Source organism: Polyergus mexicanus, unplaced genomic scaffold (genome assembly GCF_030449975.1).
Source record: "Polyergus mexicanus isolate NDT 795.1 unplaced genomic scaffold, iyPolMexi1.0 SCAF_15, whole genome shotgun sequence".
Lineage (NCBI taxonomy): Eukaryota > Metazoa > Arthropoda > Insecta > Hymenoptera > Formicidae > Polyergus > Polyergus mexicanus.
This window is the reverse complement of record NW_027223335.1, coordinates 5,424,072-5,444,889: the sequence shown is the minus strand read 5'-3', so window position 1 is coordinate 5,444,889 and position 20,818 is coordinate 5,424,072. Positions and strand designations below refer to the sequence as shown.

Here is a 20,818-nt window from a genome sequence, read left to right as displayed (position 1 = left end):
CCATAACCCGTACGAATTTTATACGCGTCGTCCTTGAAAAGTATTTCTTAACCATCGTCGAGGGAAAGATACGAAACGCCCGAGACTTGATTGAGAAAGGATGGTAATTTTTAACTTTGCATCGCTCCGATAAAACTCGATTCGCGATATTACTAACCAGATTCAGATGTAAATGCCTCTAAAATACATAAAACAATTTCTCCTGTAATCATAAGCGATCGATCCAATGTTGAAAAAAACAAATGATTTTGCGGAATCATTAACACAAAACTGATTAACAATAAGATTGAAGTATAAGATTACAACTACTAATTAAATTGCAGAACTAGATTAATTTAGACATATATATAGAAAAAGATACTTTAAATAAAAAAAAAAAATTTATCTTTTAAACTTTAATCTCTCAAACTTTCTACATTCTGGCACTCGTAATGGTTCCGTCTTGTAATTATAAATTCGGAAAAGGCAATAATTTAAGAAATCAGAGAGTCTGTCGCGTTTACTACGATTATTGAATTTAATTGTAAGGATAATACGACGATTGCTGTTTAAAGATTCAGCTCTCGCGGCGTTCGCGTAAATAGTTGCAAAATCATCGATAAATGATTTAACGGAACGAGAAAGTGATTCGGCCGACGTGATTGCGCAATGCGCGACTACCATCGAGATAAGCATCGAGCGAGCTTGTATGCATGAAGCCTGCGAGAGGAGTCTCATCCATGCCTCTCACGACTTCTCGCGATTGCTTTTCTCCGTGTCTGATTGTTTCCCTTATGAGAAAACGCGCAGCCGTGTTATCCGCGAATCTAATGTCGGTGCATTGGGTAACGACACGTAAATCCATTCGCGAAAATAAAGATCGGAGAAACCACCGCGATTGAATTAATATTATTTAGATAACGCGCTAACCTTTTTCCTCGGATGGCCTAAAGAAGAAACCTCGTTAACGGCGATTCGATCAAAGACTGTAGGAGCATTAAAAGTAATTTCTAAATCGGTATTATATCATAGGTGTAAGTGTATTTGACTAATATGTATATATTGTATATAAAGAAAGAGAGAAAAAATGCAGGAGAAATTATTACTAAAAATAAAATATTTTTTAATCTCTAGTCAAGGAATAATTAAATTTATTATTATCAATTATTATTATCAATTATATTCATATAATATATTTTCTATATATAAACAAGTAATAATTCAATACATCTAAAAAAAAATTGATAAGATGAAAATATGATAAGTTGTTTATATATAAAATGAGATAATTTACCGTCGACGTTACAGACGCGAGAAGAGAGAAGAGAGACAGAGATAACAATGAGGGGAGATAATATAGACACTTTCCGGTGCAATTTCATTTTCGGTCCATACTGGGAGCAGGACACAGTCCGTCGTAATCGGTTTTCGTGCGCAAAAAGCTCCGATCGTTCAGAGAATAAAAAGGACGCCCCTTTTTCTTTCTCTACTACCTTTCCCTCTCTATTACTTTTCCTCACCCGCACTTATCGCGGACGCAGCACTTTTAACGTCCTACCATTTCGTCACGAGAAGAAAGTGGAGAACGTGAACAATCGCAGGCATGTCAAGACGAACATTCGCGACTTGTCCATAAAAGCATCGAAATGGATCTAGTCCGAGAGAGGACGTTACGACGGTCGTTCGGACATAGCCGATTGTCGTTCGTCGAAGTTTTTGCGTCGATATATTGACGAGAGTATGAATAAAGGAATATAAAATAATTGCGTAGTTCTTTCATCCTTTTTCAATTGTAGAGACGATCTATTCCAAAGAAATAAAGTATGCATAAGCCATGCTAACTGATAATTTAGAAAGAGTGCAAGGATTTTATCTTAATGGTCAGAATTTATTTAGCGATCTCTGTATTTTTGCCATTAAACGGCCCGTGAGATCTTTTAGAAAATCAATACATTCGGTAGGAATGTGCTATGTCGCGGAGATTGAATATTTTACGACAACGAAGAGTGTGAAAGGTAAATGTCATTTGATGAATTTCTAAGACCCTCTTGAGTGCAGGAGGTCTCGGTAAATCACGATACGACGAATCATTTAGAGTAGTCCCGACGCGGCTCAACCACTGTCCATATATCAACTCGCTCTGTTATATGCGTCCGATAAATTAAGCGTGTCCGATTACTTATGGCTCAACGATATTGACTGAACACAGATGTATTTAAAAATCTTGAAGATTGATAAGAGAAAATGGCTTTACATTGCGTTAATTAATATCAGTACCTACTATCATGATGCCAATCTTTAAATGCGTTTTAATATTATTATTATTATTATTATTATTATTGTTGCGTTTAATAAAATAATACAATATAATGTACCAAAGTAAATAATATAAAAATATGTATACCTATAGACACATACAAATAATTAAAAATGGTTAAGAAAGAATTAAAAAATTGTAACATAGATTAGAGTAACGTAAAAAAGTTTGTGTATAAAAAATTATCCATGCTTTATTTGACAAAAAGAGCATATATCTGTGCATATATCTATAAAGAAAAAAATTTTGATAAAAAAATCTAGATTACATAAATCTAAAACTGTATCGAGTATGATATATTGTGTATTTGAGAAATATAAAGACAAACTTAACTAAAAGTTATACTTATGTAGAAAATGTTTAATCGAAAGCGAACTCTTTAGAAGATGCAAGAAGGAAGCAATTGCAAACTTAACAAAGTTTTGAGTATACCGAAGTTAGATAGGAAACATCCGTAAGCCCAACTTTAATTTGGTGCAAACACGAAATAGCTAACAACAAAATGCGTTGCAACCAACCGTATTCGGTTGTATGATATAGCGAAATGTCAGGAAAAAAACAGAAATTACTCGCAATCTAAATACAATCTTACACATATATCTTCTATTTTATTTAATAAAATAATTATTTTAAAAAAATATCTGAGATAATTATTTTTCCCAAATAATATAAAAGCAGTTAATCAAAATTATGCATATATCATGTCACGATGTTCATGTATAATATTGTTGAACGAACATAATCTTATTAGAAAGTTTATATATTTATATATAAACGTTTATATATTTATACAGCTTATATTTAGCGTTAAAAGCTGCTTGATCTTAATCTCACATTCAGTGATATCTATATTGGACAAATAAAACTTAAATACGGATATTTATATTTATTGTTAAATGATTGAGAGAAAGAGAGAGAGAGAGAGAAACTAAATTTATGTGAAATTTAACGATAACGAAAAGTCAAAGTTCTAAAAAATAAAGATATAACCTTTTGCAAATGACTGAGAAATAAGAAAGGAATGAGAAACAACAAGAAAGTTACATTCAAGTGCAAGATGCAGCGCAAAACAGGGGATTCTGAGAATGAATCGCATGTAAATGAAATTGAAAGCGTTTTTAAATATCGCGTCCCTCACGACGTCCTCGCTTGTAATTAGCATTATTATCTCGAGACTGTTGTCGGTGAGAGTGGCCGTCCCGAACGAGCTGCGTGACCGAACGCTGAGAAAAAGAAACACTTTAATCGCATCTTGACCGAATCCTCGTTCATCTACGAATGTGTTCGTAACTTGATATTTACATATCACTCAATTCAATTCGGTTTTGGATAAAATAATCTTGCCATTGAATAATCAACATACGATAAAGAATTGATGCACGCATTATGATAGCACGTGTGCGCAATTTTGTATATTTTAAAATAATATAAATTTGTTTATAAATACTTCAAAGTTGATAATATTAAAATTTACCTCTCGATCTTAGTGTTATGTATTTCGCACTCGTTCCTTCATTTTTATTTATTAATTTACATTCCATAAGACTGTACAATTTCTTCTCCCTTTTCCTCGAAAATATATTTCAACTAGTATAGATTAACTGAGCGTTACTAAAAGCCATCAGGTCAGAACTGCAAACGAAACGGAAAATTCGAGTCGTGGCGGACGGAAGTCGGTTCCCGCTCATTAGTGTGTTGTCTTTGTGCCGTCGACGCGAATAACAAGTTCGAATTAACCGGACGTTACGAACAGGGCTGGTTCTTAAGCAGATGAAGAACGGAGCGACGAATAAAAAAGAAAAGACGAGAAGAAAGTTAAAAAGGGAGAAAAAAAAAACAGGTGACGAAAAGCGCGGGTTAATCAGCCGTAGCGTTCGAGAAGCTTTTTTCCCGCGCACTTTTCCGTCTGAAATATAGGGCGAGATTCAAAGGGCGGGGAAACGTTAAAAAATACGGTAATAGATGGCCAATACGAATGAAAACAATCGCGTGATGCGCTGTGGCAGCCTGTGGATACTTCGTTCCTGGAACGAGGGCCGTGTAAATGGAAATTAATCCTTCCTTTCTTTTTTTTCTTCGTTGCATCGCATGATGCCAGATGCGGTATTTCCCGTCGCGTCTTAATCCACGGCGATATCATTAACACATGAGATTATACCGCGGCCACTGCACGAACGTCATACAACATGCACTGTGAAAATGGAATATCTAATTCGTTAAAATTACTCTTTCAAGCTTAAGGTGCCATAAAGCTATCCGATCTATTATGTGCATTCATTATTCTTATAGATCTTTGAACAAATTAAAACGACTGGTTCATCTTGAAAAAAATATTTAAAATACATGTTGAAAAAAATTGTGTTTCTCTGTTCTTTATATATATATATATACAAAGCGAGATATGACAGGGAATAACATGCTTAAAAATTGTAATTGTGGAGAATGATCTTTACAACGATCTTTCCGTCAAGAATGACGTTATAGTGAAACTGCGATCGCAACACTATATCTTTGCGTGTCAACAAAAACAAATAAAAAAATTCTTATGTAGCCACGACATAACTTTATAAAACCGTATAAAACTGTTCTCTCGCAGAAACCGTTATATTTCACGTATATAAAAAAAAAAGTTACCTGATAAAATTTTAGAAAGAAGAAAAAATTGAAAAAAAGAAAGATTATGAAAATAGAAAGAAAGTTAATATTTCTAAAATATATTTATATATATGGTAATTGATCACACATTGTATTAGTTCTTCATGTTAAATCTAAACGTAATGTCACGTAAAATATAAAATGGGACGTCGTTTACGTGAATTCGCGCTGAAAAAGATATTAAAAGTTGACACCGAGTGACATTTTCATGCCACATTGAGAATACAATTTCGCAATTTCACCGTGCAGACTGAGAATAGATTCTATTGCTAAAGTTGTTAAACACGTGGAAATTGTGAGAGATGATACGTGAAAAGACAGTTTTTCAATAAAAGAGATTTTTTATTTAAAATCGCTAATTTATTTATAAGACGTTATAATTGTATTAAATCGCGTTAAATATAATGTAATGTCATATGATTGAAATAGATACTCACATTTGACACATGATTTAACTCTATATTCGACAGTACAATTGTCACTTATGTAAAATGAATACGCGCGAAAAATCTCTTTCCTCACGAGCTTAAATTTCACGAGATTAATTTAATCCTCGCGAAATTATCCCTACAGCGTATTGGGGAATAATAATTTGCCAAGACGCGTCTTCAGAAATAATATACCTTTATAGCGCGTTTATATAAAATGTATACCTATATTTCTTCTAATCCCGCGCGTGCAATGCAAGTGATTTCTATCGCGCGAGTCGAATAATGCGCGATGCGAAAATCGCACTTTCTCCCGCGTGACGGGCACCTAACCCGAGGTGTAAGATTTACATCAATGATTACGGATGATCGGCCTCTTCCGGGAAAACTCTATGAGCGATTCGTTCGGTCAAGTATTTCACGATAGTAAAAAATCAAAAATTATACGGCGATGTCAAGAATATTCCAAAGCCAACGAATGGCATTTGACGAAGTAGTTTTGCAAGGATAAAGAAAACTTGGAAAAATGTGAGTACACAAATATAACGTACAATTATTATTTCTTCAAAGATTCAATATATTTAGAGAGAGGGGGGGGGGGGGATCTACAATCTTAAACAGATTTCTTCCTATCTAAATTATATTTCAGAGAGAATAAAGCTGTATCGTATATATTTTAATTTTGATTGATTTTTCGCAATATTTAATAATTTTCATTCAATTTCGCGAGTATGAAATAGCGTATACACTTATTCGTGTTATATGTTCAAATCCTCGGCGCAAATGTAGACATCAATAGGACGTTTTTCAATTAGCCGCACTTTAAAAGGACGATGCACTGTTCGCAATCGCGCATGCCCGGTCTTAATTCAATCGATGAACCCGTGCATTTGACCCGTGCTTCGTTATGCAGAAGCGGTGCACAACGCATCTCGGCCTTGCGCCAATAAACAAGTGCACTCATCGACCGCGAAAGGGCACGATGCGACGGCTGCGATGGCGGTCGCAATCGACGCATTACACGCGCATTACCTGCCAATCAGTAATCGATTTGACTGCCATGGCAACAGGGCTGCTTTTTTCCCGGTCCGATAATCAGACCGAGGGGAAAGCCGACCGGAGAGAGAGAGAGAGAGAGAGAGAGAGAGGGAGAGGAAGGGAGAGAGTTTGGCCGATCGACCGGAGCGTGCACTCGATATTAACTCGATTCGCGCTCAATGCCCCGTCCGGATGGTTAAACGAATTAACCGCGACGAAATGGGAATCGCCGCTCGTAAACAGCCAGTTGGAGCAGTTTTTGCGGTTAATATTTAACGAGCGTGAACGACGAAAATCGCACTGTATACGAAATAAGTAGTGAATCGTAAATGCGAAATTTTCAACCATACTTTTTTTCTACACATGACAGGATTTATAAAATATTCGCTTCTTAATAATTTTTTGTCACATGCAACTCATACATATATGTATGAGTATTGTATATCTTATTTTTCCCATGTACCATATTTCGCGACACGCGATCGAAGGATACGCTTTATTCACTTTTAAAAGGTACAATCCCGCGGGAATCGCGACGTTGACGTGAAAATAGATTTATCCGTATCCTCGATGCGTACATACGCGAGCTCATATATTTCGCAGCTCATGGATTCGCGAACTCTGTGATTTTCTCGCTATTTTACTTTGAAATCGAACGAAAGAGAATCCAGAGATATATCTACGAGCGCACAGAGAGAAAAATCTCTCGGTGAGGGAGAGCGAGCTCGCGAACAAACTCTTCTCTGCAAAGACGCGCGACCGCGAGATCGCTGAGAATAAATAAAAAAAATAAAAAAAAAAAGCCGGAAAACCGTAAACCGCAAAATCGAACGGCTAAGCGAGTCGAGCCGATATTCGTATCCGGTATTTCGATGCTGATCATAACTATTCGCATGACTCGCGCAAATACACGTCCATCCGCTTGGCATAATTTCGCGTAGCGAAATCCTGGAGAATTCCGAAAATCCTCCAAGCATTCCCGCGAGTATAATTGGTCTACAATTAACCGTCAATCTCTAACATCGCCTTGTAATAAGACAATAATTCAACCGCCAGTTTTATAAAACTTGGAAAATTAATGCAAAATTTAAATGTAACGATGAAAATAAATATATTTGAAGTAAGAAATTAGCTTATGCGATTTTGTAGGAGTACAAATAACGCTTAAACGTGATTGAACGATGAGGAAATGAAGAACGTCGATGATCGGTCAAAGGAGCTTCGACTAATTACCCTCCACCTCCCTCTCTCCCTCTTACTCTCCTCCCGTTACCCGATTGAAACGACCGGCATTCGATTATGATTAAGCTAATTCGAGTTTGATCCGTGTCAGGTGGATATAATGGAGGTCCCGGTAATTACATATAAATCAAATTATACTTCGCGCGAGCGGGCGTATCCGTTGATAAATGCTGGCGTGTCATGTCAAGCGATCAAGTCAATTACGACACGCGTCCTGCGAAATTTTATCTCTATCGCGATGGCATCATGCGGCGTAATATTCGCAATGCGGCAGCTTTTCCAAAGCGACATTTATGTCAGAGTTTCACATACTCTCATATCTAAGGCTTCATCTAATAGGACACCAAAGATGACGGTCTGATTTTGAATTTTACTTGTCTGATAGAAAGACTGTGTACACGCGACTGTATATCGCTACGCAAAATGTATTTAGAATATATGTCTAATTTTAGATACCATATGTCAGAAAGAGATAAGAATTGTATATTTAATAAGTTAAATATTAAAATCGTGTCATATGTCAAAGAGAATTTACACAGTTGCGTTCACCGAAGTATTCGCGTGGGATTGAAAGTTCAAAGACGACAGACAGTCGCTGAACTTCGATCGAAATTAACCGCGTCGATTTCGCTGAAAGCACCAAGTTCCGTCGCGAACTTCGACCAAAGTCGGCGGATTGATTAATTAAAATTCATGGCACGACGTGGCCGATAGAGTTGGCTCTTCCAATGAATTCGTTCCCACCGAGTGCACGAGATTATGAAGCCGTAACTTAAGTGTAAAGTAAATCTTGAATAAACATAAAAAGATAAATCTAGGTGCTATTTTGAAGAAAAATTATCGTGAAATTAAACCGAGCGGATTAATTATATATGCTACGATTCTTTCAATCCGCGCATAAAACGATTATTCGCTAAATTCAAATTAGCGATATGTAAAATTAATTATATAATATATACTATATATAAATATTATAAAAAGATATTAGAAGATATATTTTCATCTTGAATAATTTGTAAAAAGAATTAAAAATCTATTTTTAACAGTTTGATTATGAGGAATATAATTGTCGTAGTTTTAGCTGATGCTACAATTTATACAGAATGTGAAAGGGTTAACCGTGAAGAAATTAAAACACTCATTCCACACATGTGTGCGGCCGCACCGTTTTCCGCAGTGGAGCGCGTCCGCAATTAGACGCGCCATCGGCCAGGAAGTAGTAGAGCCATGTAAGATCGGTCGGCACGCCTTTGGGCGACGAGCGATTTCGTGCCGGTCGATGCATCGGGCCGAGATCTCTTTCTAAATGCACCGCAGATCCGACGCCGATAAAAAGGTACCAACGCGATGTAACCCACCGCCACTTTGCGTGCCCCGGGATGCCGCCGCCGCATTTCCGACAGCGTCTCGATCGTATCGGTCTCTAGATATCCACGAAATTTTATTCGTGGGAAAAGGATATTTTCCAAGCAAGCATGTTTAATTATAAAAATATAACAAAGCTAAAAATTAAAAAAAAAAATATATATATATATATATATGTAATAAAATTGTATATATCTTACAATCTGTGTACTATACAGGATTATAATAAAATCATAAAATAATATTTTTCTTATCGCGTTTTCTCCGAAGAAATATTATCTGCTTGATTAAAATGATAGTAGCGATGCGAGGAACCGCAACGAGAACGGCAATACGAAATGCGCTATAACATTCCGAATGCTAAACATTCTCATGCGTCTGCATCGTATCGCGGATTTATCCGGCGAATGCCCGGGGTTGCAAGAAATCTGCATTTAAAGACGATAAATCATATCTGTACGCGCGCGGGCGAAACGGGCGCAATTTCGGTTTCCTGCCCGTTCATCTCGCTGGATTCCGTTCCCTCTGGCTATTCAAAAACACGCCGCGAGAAACTGTCGATTTGTCGTATTCTCCATCGGAGAGAAGCCGCCGGCGATACGCAACGTATCGTACAGATGTGTGTGTGTGTGTGTGTGTGTGTGTGAGGGAGAGGGAGAGAGAAAGAAAGGGAGAGAACGTACAGGTGTGCGGCCTGTAATGGACGTCCGATATCATCATGACATCGTTCGGATCTTCAGGGCGTATCTCCTTCACTCGTTACAGGAAGCCGTAAGATCTTGACTCTTTCGAGCCCAACGTAGTGTACTCGATTCGTAGAATATGCCAATCTTCCGTGACCACCCAGAATTATAGCACGGAGAGTACATATATCGCGTAATTTAGACCTAATTTTGCCACATATATCAATATGTTTCCCCTTAACTCATAATTACCCGATCATTTCGCGATCAGTCACTTATTTATCAGAAATAATCACGTTTTCATTCTCATGAGATTTGACTTATATATATATATATATATATATATATCGTGAGTTTGATAATAAATATTTCTTCAATGGCTATAAATATTTTTATCGAGAGATAATCTCAAAGAATTAAATTACGCGCGAATTAAACCGATGAAGAGATAAGGAAAAAAATATCATTTGAGTTTATCATTTACAAGAGGAAAATGCAGCGTAGCATAATATGTATTACAAACATTTTTCTTTTTAAAAATTTGCAACTTGCATTAATTCTAATTGTGTTTTATTTTTGTATTTTTATTATCACAGTGCTTTTTTTTTCTCCTACTATTTTATGAATTTACACGTTATTTTTTGCATATTCAACTTTCTTCTTTCTTACATTGTACGATAGTCTGCAGAAGAGAAACAGAGAGCTTCGATTCGTAAATCGGCATATCCCTGACTTCGCAATCGCGTACGAAAGAGCGGAAAAAGAGACACTTGCGAAAATCTTGAAATTGCGTTCGATTCTTGTAATGCGCGTTAATGCGAGTCGAAGAACCTCACATTACCATCAACGATCCCTCAACGAAGAAGAGGTAATACCTGAGGAGGAAGGGGAGAAGAGACGCGAGCAAAGGGCGCGAATGAATAGTTTGGAGATGCGCAATCGTTAAAAGCAACCTCCGTCGAAATTATCCCTTCCGTACGTTTTACGGATGGTATTTCGTGTGGTCTACCGTACGTATCCGCATCGATAAGTAATAATTAGACGATGCAGGAATCGCGAGAAATTTTGTGGAAACGAAGCTCGAATTTAAGGTTCCTCCGTGGAAGTAAAGATTAATTCTTCTCCTTCTATCTCTAATCGATTATATACGTGTCTCTCGCAGAAAACTCATTAAATAAATGTGTATAATCAAGAAAGTATAATTAACTTACAAAAATAAATAAGTATATAAAATATATTAAAACATTTTTACGTTATTTTAAGTATCAATAAAAGTTTAGATAAACAACGCGAAAGAGAAATTTACATCTTTAATGATTAAATTTTATGTTAAGGACAATATAATTTTTATAAGCGATCGTACGAGAATCACATAATCGCAAGGCGATACCATATGTTGAAACTTCGTACAGAGAAATGCATTTTATGACATAAAACTGCGCGCCATACGTTCCTCGCGATATACAGCTTAATTAGATGCACCCACGTAAGATGATATTCTATTCGCTCGAGAATCGCCGTCACGGTTTCTCACGTGGAAACGTGCTTGCACCGATAATACAAGCGCATCGTAAAAGTTATCGTACAATTATCGTGCTATACACCTATATCGCTGACATTTATCGGCCGCCCAACATTTTCATAGCTCTCAACCTGCACCGGATCATAATGAGCACGCATGTATGTATTTCTGCACATGTGTATATATATGAGAAACGTACTCCTATAAACGCGAAAGTGCATCCTTCTTTCTGTGTTTCTTCGTCAATACTGTAATATAGGGTGTTCAAAGAGATATAACATATTTGTATACAGAGCAACCTTTTGAAAAATATATCTAATGTATTTTGATGATATCTCTAAAAATATTATTAAGTTTTTTTATAGATTGGTGAAATTTTCTCAAGCAATAATCTACTATATGTTGGAAGATATTAAAATATACAAATATAAAATATATATAATCTCTTCTATGCAATTAAATAAACACACGTTGTGTTCATTCATGTACATACATATTCACGATAAAAAATATTTTCCTATCCGACAGCAACTTGTTTCACTAAATATCAATCACTACTGTCGTTTGACAAAATTAAAAGCAATTTGATCGCTATTTTAAGTACACCCTGTACATCCATACGTCAACAACCACGCGGAATCTACCGGACATACTTGTCCGTTAATCGTACGCGCCTATAGAACGAGAACTGCATTCTCGAGTTACCTGGATAATACATTAACGCCAAAACTAATTTAATGGAGAATAGATTGCTATTATTCAAGTAATCCGATGCTAGACGAAGCCACGATTTTCCCCGGAACATAATAGTTACATGGAAATTATGGCAAAGATATCAAATCTTCAAACACACGACTATTATAAATTTTATTTTTAGTACAAACATTTTAATTTTTCATAGAGCACGTACTTTATTTTATATTGACATATAGATAATATTAGAGTTAATTCAACACAGATTGATATATTATTTTAAAATATATTCAAAAAGAAAAAATATTAAAACAAATAAAAATTATTTTCTAGACAAAACTTTAAACTTTGTTTTTTACATGTATAAAATAAAAAAAAATTATGATTAAAAAAACAATTAAAGAAGCAATTATTTCAGAATATGATAGTTAAGATCAAAAATGGGCAATTTAAATTATTATTTGTTTATATCTTTATTTATATTTTGATGTTTTAAAACAAACTTATATATCGAGATTACACATATTGTATATATTATACATGTGGCATAATTTCCAAAGAGAGAAAAAGACAGAAAGTCAACGTAATCAGCGTTTTAATCTTCATTAACTAACTATATCTCGAATGGAATAGGCGCGATAATTACGCGATCGCCAAGAATTATTAAGGAATACTACAATAAGGCAATAAATAGTCGATGCAATGATGAATCAAAAGATATTAGTGCACCATCTTAAGGGTCCAATCATTTGATTCAAGGATCGTAATTTATAAATGTTGCGGAATAGCTATCACAAAAAAGAAATCATAAAAGGAATCAATTATTTTTACAAAACAACTACTGGCATTTAATTGATGTTAATCAATGTGGTTATAAAAAGTGTTTCCATAAAAATGATAAATGTGTATGTCTTTTTATGAATTCTAAATCCAATTTTTCTTAACGAAAGTTTAATTTGGTATCAAGTTTTTGACAATACTTTTATTTGTGTTCTTTTTCATATATTTTTGTGACTAAGACCTAATTTTTAAAAATCAATCGAAACAACATATGTTTGAAAAGTTGAGACGCGAAATTCTAAATATCCGTCAACATTGATTTCTAAAGATAATATTCTGTGAGAAAAATAATGATAACTCTGTGATTTTATAATTCTCTCCCAGAAAAGTTTGATTATTTTCTCGAATATAAATATTATTAATGTATGAAATCATGACAAACTTTATCTACATGAGCATCATAAAATATTAAAATAAGAATAGTAATTCAATTATTCCATAATAAATTTCTTCTTTTGCTATCGACGATTTTTTTATTTTGCAAAATATGTACCATCGACGATATTATAATCTCGTTATTGATCATACATTTTAAGGGATTCCGTCTTAAGATATATACGAAAAATGGAAATGTTTGAACGAATTCCAACGCTCGCAATATCGCGAAATTGCGGGCGAGACGACGCGAGTTTCTGTTTTCCCTCTCGATTCATCCGATCTGATTTACATTGCAACAAGTTACTTTGCGCCACGCCATTTCCGCGTGTACACACGCGTTGATTCATCGCGCACTAAAGTTCCGCGTTCCCGCTGATACATTATTTATCGACTTCGCAAAACTGCGTGTGTCGTGTGTACCCGAGACTGTGAAAATTTCGCAGAGTCATGTAACAGCTGAATGAAATTTTGTTTTTAATAGCCAATTTTTCTTTAACCACCTTTTTAATTTCACCTCTCGCCATCTTCTCCATCGCAATTCCCTCTAATACATTCAGATTTACTTGATTTTACACGAAGTTGTTATAGCTTTTTCTCGGAAAACTTATCGTTAATATCTTCTTTGAATATGCAAGTGCTAGAGTTTTGCATCTGACAATGTATATTTTATAAAATTAAAATTGCTACAAATTTTTGCAAACTAATACTCTACAATCATAATAATCGATAAGCATTTAGCTTGGCATATAAAAATTGTTAAGCGAAATAACGATATAAACATACTTACAATATATTAGTTCGGCAGAAACTTAATATTTTAATTTTAATGATTTAAAAAATTTGAAATTAGATTCTTGTAAAATTAGATATAGTTACAAAGAAATTGCTTTTACTTTCCACTCAAAACTTTTTTATTTTGTAATATATCGATTTTTCTTGGGAAAAATTCTACGTTGCGTATCATCGAATAATGATTGCAGTCAATCCAAATCAGACAATCTGATTCCGCTACAGCAATTAGCCATTTTCCTACGACGATGGAATGCATTGGGTGGACCTTCAAAGGGAACGTACGGAAACACATTTAATTAGGCGGCACAAAATACGTAACGGGAAAAGCGCGGAACGAGCGAGCAAACACGGCAGGGAAGCGGAGTTTCGTAAATACCAGAAGCGAAAAGTCGGCGGGGAATAATTTATCCGGCTCGTTCTCGCGACCGTTCGCGGATCGTGCACTATATTGTTGTAGGTAGATAAAGTTCGTTTAATAACAGTTAATTTTTATACGATACAGGAGAACGCTCGTTTCTTATTCCACAGGTTCAATCTTCCTCAATCGATCCGCCGTTTCTAATACTCATTTCCTAATAGTCGTGTAATTAGAGGTTTGAGAACGACATGCATGTGTTAAGCGAGGTCGTTTTATGTATTAGATGCGCGACATAAACACAGTGGCCCCTATTCTGAGCTCACATTCATATATATAAAAAATAAAAAGAGAGGAGGAGAGAGGAGAGAGAGAGAGAGAGAGAGAGAGAGAGAGAGAGAGAGAGTTATTTTAATACATATAATAATAATAATAATAATAATAATAATTTAATACAAGCTGTATCTGTTTTTTATTCTGTCTATTATTCTGCTTTCATAAAGTTCGGAAACATGCCCAGACTGCCGAGGATCAACAATGGAAGCAGAGATGAGAAAAACATATCTAAATTTTTCTAACGATCTTGAGCCGAAAGAAAAGTTAACTAATCTTATTTTACGATTGGAGCAAAAAGATCAAGATATACAACAATTAGAAAATAAAATTTGCTTTCTTGAGTAAGAGTTTCAACGTGTCATGCATGATAAAGATATTTTAACACATAGAACAATAAAAATACAGCGATTTTATAGAAGCCGCTTACAAAAAACGCTCGAATAAAATACAACTTGTTAGTGTTAGTGAGAAAAGTGTTGAAAAGGTGCAAGGGGTAAATAAACAATTGGAATAGTATGTTCTTTCTCCCTTTTTTTTTCTACTCTCTCCTTTCATTATAAATTTTAAAAATAGATATATTATTTGCAACATATTAAATTCTAATTGCAGCTTTCATTCATTATTGCGAAAAAATTTTACGAGAAAAGATACTTCACAAGAAGTATTAGAAATACTACAAATGCTGCACAATATATTGACAACATATTTATTAATAATAAGAAGGTATTATATATATATGATATTATATAAAGATATTATGTATAGATAGCAATATAATTTAATTATATATTTTCAGAAATATGATGGCTGTTAGAAATAAAAATATAATAAAAATTATATAATAAAATCACACTATTAAAAAGACAAATAGAGAACAATAATCAAAAACCAATACAAGAGGCAATACAAATTCTATTATTCTTTGACAATCAATATTGGTTGTAGCGAGGATAAATTGTCATCTATGTAATTTTTATATTTAATATCTAAAGATTAAAAAAAATGTTATAATTTAAATAAGATACACATGTGTGTGTGTGTGCGTGTGTGCGTGTGTATCATAAAAATATACAATAAAGATAATATCAACATTAAAGATTTTGTTAAATTTACAATGTATATATAGATATAATATAGTTACATGTGTAATATATTGTAGTTACCGAGACGACGAAGGCATTTTTCTTATTTGGATTTTTGACAATATTTACGAGAAAATATACGATCGATGACACTTTGGGCGGTGAAAATTGAATTATATCAGAGACGTGTCATACAGAACAAGTTTGGGGGAAAAGTTCGTGACAAAAACTTCATGTGCCGAAAACGGTGAGCGTGTTCGACAACCAACATAAGTGCCATAAAAGGGTATTTGCCGCACACGCGCAGTCCGGTGCATGCGTCTAAATGCGTCGCGTTTCGCAACGAACGACCGTGCGTGACATCCTGTCGCTTTCCGAGCGACCCTAATTGCCGACCATTAAGTCGGCGCGAGTGTTAGAAATCGCTAATCGAATCAGCGGCCGGCAGGTCGCAGTCGACGGTTACAGCTGTAATTGCGTGTAAGAAATAGAAAATAAGCGGCTGTTACGTGCATCATTAGGCACGCGCGCGTGCATTGCCTCTCTCGCGACGCTTTAAGTTCAATTCATACGCTAAAATATTGATCACGCGGTGGGAAAAACATTGTAACCGTGATCTCTATTCCATTTTTTTTTGTTTTTTTATTTATTTCGTTCTTAAAACATTTCAACTTCAAATAAATCTTTTTAAGTGAAATTATCAATAAACATTTAATTAAATTATTAATAAACAGCGCTTTCTACTACCGTCGTTGTAAAATTTTATTATTGGCTATAATGCATTATATAGATAACGAGGATCTCTAGCATTTCATTACTTTTTTAATCTTACTTCATGCGGCGCGTTATAAATATATTTTTTACATATCATAGAAATAATTTAACAAACATATCACTAATTTTAGACAAACGTATCTTAAAACTAATCAAGTTAATTGATTTAAATATTTCCGATCGATCGTTTGTGAAAAAAATCAGTACATTACATTAAAATCAACGCATTAAGAACTGATTATGAACATAATTATTTCTTTAACGGCTTCGTATTTTATACGGCAGATGCGTCTCTTCTTTCGGCCTCGGTTATTATTATTCTACGCAGAACGAATTCCGGTAGCTTTACCGACAGACAGCGTAAACGCGTTCGAAAGCGAGATTGTCGACGCCGGGCTCAAATCAAGACGCCGCCTAATCCAATCAGGGATGGTAATTGCGTGCGTAGCTCGGGGCCAGCCATCGGGAGCTTGCTCGGAGTAGACGGAGAGGGGAGGGGTTGGCTGGCAGACTACATCCCCGAAACGCGAGGGGTGACTCGGAGTTCATCCCCCGGTAAGGACGCGCGCGCAATCCCGTTTGCTCGTCTCTCTGCGTATCTAAATCAACCGCGCGTTTCTACGGCGTCGATTGAGCACGCAAATCCATTGCCACTGTATGCATGCTCTTTGCGAAAACGCATTACGTTTGTGCGCTGCCAAAGGAAATCTCTATCTGGGAAAGAGAGACAGCGGATGCGTCGAAAGAGATTACAGCGGTTCATGATAATTACTGTGGGGTTCGATCATTTTTGGTTTCTCTATTCTTAGCTGTCTCCAAATATAGTGATATTTATTTTACACTATACGCACGTGTATACTCTTTCTTATTCCTTTTTTATCTTTAAAATTAAGAGAGAAAGAGATAAAGGATTAGAAGATAAAAATGAATATGCAAAGTTATTTAAAACGGCTTTCAAGCATATATATATGTTTCAGAGAAATATATATTATATATTTTTAAAATACAAAATTTTTTATTGAATTTTTTTGGTAGTACTTTAATTTCATTAAGCAATGCTTGAAAATGTAATAATATTTAGAATATCTTTTAATACAAGTTCTGACATATCTATTATATTTATGCAATACATTATTTGAATAGAACGAGACTATCTGAAATAATGATCTTCCTGCTTTTATTCTCTGATACTAATTACTCTTACGCTTAGTAAAATGAGCCTTCTGTTCCCATATTAATCACCTTTAAATTTAACACGTGGCCTAATAACGAATTAAAAGTCCCATGCAAGCATAAAGCTCGAGAACTGGCGAAAATTGGCGAGTTGATTACACACTGATACTAATACGCGCGACTTGCACACAAACGCTCACATCTATGTGAGAAAATCAAGGTTCTTTATGGTGTTTCGAGAGGGTTTCGGCGCAGCGAGAAATTGAAGGTTATTCTCAGGCAAATTGTAAAAAAACACACGCACCACATTGTTTGGCCCGACCATTTTTCCCCTCGCGAAACAAGCCTCGGTGACCCTAACTAGTATCGGTGATGCAGGAACACGTTGTCTCGTCGAAGAGTAGCACGAGCATCGACTCTGTAATTTCATACCACGCAAGCCATGTAACATGCTAAACATTCAATCATCGACGCTACACGTTTGGCTTTGAAAACCAACAACGCGCGTCAAAGAGAACCGACGCGTTTTAACGTAGAAATTGTAACGCCTGTCGAATAGAGCTCGAAATCCGATCTGTTAAAGCGATACATTAGTTATTCTTTTCGGACTCGCAAATTTCAAAAAAAAAAAAAAAAAAAATCTTATTTACACGTGAACGAATATGGGGTTGAATTTTATTTTAAATATTTTATGAGGCATCTCATAGTTTAGTCCAGACATATAATATTAATAATTAAAAATAATTCTAACAAATCGAGAAAATTAAATCTTTGTTAACGTCGGATGAAATAAATCTGTATTTTGGAATATCGCAAAACAGTCGAGATTTTTTCCGAATCCATCCCAGCGATTTGTTTGTTAAGCCTAATAATCCTTGAGCAATCGAATACTATTAAGTTCAAACAGAGTTATTCTCGACGCACGAAAGCGGACTTCTGATCATTGTCAACTAAGCATAAAGTCGATATCCGTCGGTCTCGGGACCCGTAATTGCATTCGCACAATGCGTACATGCTCGTCGATGTACGCAAACGTCATCGCCTGTACGTACGCGATAATGGTCTTCGATCCTAGAAACTATCGGCTTACCTACATGCCAACCAAGTAGAACATCAGTACATTCGGCGATCCTGTGAACTTGGATCAATGTACGCATATATGTATGAGTATGTTACTTCTCGTATACATATTCTCGTGCATATGCATTTGTTTTTATCAATCAATTAGCAAAAATAATTTTCTCTTTCTATCCGAAAATAATTGCAGTTTTTAATTATTTAATATTTGCAAAACAGCTTTTAATGTCATACTCTTTGTATAATTTCATACTTTAAGATATGATACTTCGATAATTGTATCTTTTATTTTTTAAATGAAAAAAATATAATTTATAAAATATTACTATCTCATATTCAATGATATTAAATACTAAAATAATTATATATGTATACTCAGACTTAACATTCTCTCTTTTGTATTTCTCTTGTCCCGGCAGAAAAAAATGCTGTCCGATATGACTAGAAAAAGTTTGATATTTTCAGGGTTAATTGCGAGAGAGGTGATCGCCCGATTTGCTCCGTAGGCAAACTCCCGCTCCTCCGGGAACAAACAACGAATGTCTCCGTGAAATACTGAGGAAGTTCCGCGCTGTTATAACCCGATAAGCTCGTATTTTCTCGGATGCCAGATCCCCGACGCACCCCTTACGAGCGCGCCATCATTCATACATCGTCGATTACCCAAAATAGATTTAATCAGCAGGGCATTTTCGCTGCCGCGAGAATATACAATATATCATTTTCCATTCCGTGTGAAAGTGTCGCAAACAAAATAAATTGTAATTGATAAATTACAAGTATATAACGCGCATGTATAATATATCTTCAATTTTTTTCAATATTATATTATATGAACTTTTTTACAAAGAAAGCAAAATGGTAATTAATATATTTATGCATTTGTTACATTAAATAAAGCCACGATAAAAAAGAAAAATGAAAGGAGTCGTCAGCTTGATTGTGAAAACTTTTTCGCGGGAACATTCGACATACATTGGCGTTTATTGACTTAACTTGCACTAACAGAAACAACCGTCTTCGAAGGTGGAGATAAGACCGTGCGCGGTCTCGGGGAAACATGACGGAGAATATCCTCGGGGATTTCTCGTGTCACGTATCACAGGGACACTTTCCATCGAGCTTCCAAGTTGACGAGAAACGGGGGATGCCAAATGGACGACTCGGTGGTAGGAAACGAGCGTGAAGCACGGAGTGATAAATGTTCACGCCCGTACATTGCCATTCGACGCATGCGAAGCGCGTCGTTACGCACAATTAATGACAGGCGCCAATATATGGTCATTTTTAAAAATACGATCTTCACGAAATTACTTTGTTCCCTTTTATCATTTCTATATTATTAGTGAAAAATATATGCGCACGGTCGTAAAATTATTAATGTTATAAGAATTATATTACGCATATATATATTATTATTTTATTATTTTATTGCTGCATTATAGTGTTAAATATTACAGCTACTATTGTGTTATTATCACACTACTATATAAAGCACTTTGAATCTTTTTTTCTGAGTGGCTGGAACATTCGAAACCCTCTCTCCCATCATTCACGATCCGTACCAAGTCGGTGCCAAAGTCTCCCTATCGAACAATACATCAAGACGTTTATGCTCCCCCGAGTAGTCGTATTTTTCGCAGCACCCTTCCCGATCTCTTCTTGTCGAACATCTCTTCTTGTGGCGTTCTCCACGTCAGCCCGCAAGACAACTCTAGAAACGCGATAGATTCGATCGGATATCGTTGGAAAGAACCATCCGTTTAGATTCGTCGATATTCTTTGGCCGGGTCGCGCGCGAGAAGAGGGGTCGACGAGACTTAACATGTGCACTTTATTGTCTCTTAGGCGGAATAACACGCGTTATTTGGCCCGAGACAAATGTTTAAATCGAAGGATACCGGAGTCGGCGGGGGCGACCGCGAAACTCGGTATATATCTCGCCGCCAGTGTTTCGCCTCATAAAGGTCTACCCGACTGTCCTTTCTTCTCGCCTGCTTGGTCGGCGGGTCGCTCTTTGTCATTCCCTTTATGGTCGTCGCGAACGCGCCACAAAATGATGTCGGGAAGTCTTTATGTCGCGGAGAGC

At 35.6% G+C, this 20,818-nt stretch overlaps 1 long non-coding RNA gene across 2 annotated transcripts in view; it reads right to left on the bottom strand.

Annotated features, from left to right (window-relative positions):
- LOC138939751 (uncharacterized) overlaps nt 1–20,818 on the bottom strand; it is a 246,343-nt gene that overhangs the window by 95,701 nt on the left and 129,824 nt on the right. The window contains exon 3 of one of the 2 annotated variants that reach the window (XR_011447894.1): nt 20,208–20,443. The exons of the other annotated variant lie outside the window; for it this stretch is intronic. This is a non-coding gene — a long non-coding RNA (uncharacterized lncRNA). Of the gene's footprint in view, nt 1–20,207; nt 20,444–20,818 lie in introns of those variants that run through there. 2 annotated transcript variants of the gene reach the window in all.